Source organism: Nuphar pumila, chromosome 11 (genome assembly GCF_984573655.1).
Source record: "Nuphar pumila chromosome 11, dmNupPumi1.hap1.1, whole genome shotgun sequence".
In the NCBI taxonomy this organism is placed as follows: domain Eukaryota; kingdom Viridiplantae; phylum Streptophyta; class Magnoliopsida; order Nymphaeales; family Nymphaeaceae; genus Nuphar; species Nuphar pumila.
In genome coordinates, this window is record NC_143259.1 from 74,636,503 (window position 1) to 74,637,081 (window position 579).

Sequence of the window (579 nt, forward strand, 5' to 3'; positions counted from 1 at the left end):
CATGTCTACCTTGCACTGTAGTGCAGTAGATGGACCAATCTCAAGAACACCAGCTTTCTTCTGAATACTGGGTGTGGCTCTATCCGAATGAGAGCTCGAAGCATGGTGGAGTGAATTCTTGGCCAATGTATCAAATAGCCTCCATGCTTCATCCTCGCTCTTCAGCATGAATGTCCCTCCACATGAAGAGTCGATCATCTGACGATTCTTGTCAGACAATCCATCATAGAAGCTTTGCACCAGTTGCCATTTTGGCACCTGATGATGGGGACATTTCCTAAGGAGATCCTTCATTCTCTCCCAGGTCTCATGAAAGCGCTCACCATCTAGCTCTGAAAAGCTAGTGATGGCTCTACGATATTGGTTCGTACGACCAATGGGAAAATATTTCCGAAGAAACTCCTGTTGCAATTGATCCCAGGACTCTATTTCTACAGAATCTAAGGACTTTAGCCAATACTTGGCTTTGTCCTTCAATGAAAAGGGAAATAGAGTCAACCTCAAAGCATCATCATCGAAATTCTGTATCTTAACAGTTGAACAGATTTCGAGGAATTCATCTAAATGTCGGTAGGGATC

General features: G+C 43.7%; 1 non-coding gene across 1 annotated transcript; it reads left to right on the forward strand.

Annotated features, from left to right (window-relative positions):
• Positions 1–256: 256 nt before the first annotated feature.
• On the forward strand, positions 257–359 carry LOC149822428 (small nucleolar RNA R71). The gene has a single exon (XR_016426246.1). It is a non-coding gene; the product is annotated as a small nucleolar RNA R71 (small nucleolar RNA).
• Positions 360–579: the final 220 nt, after the last annotated feature.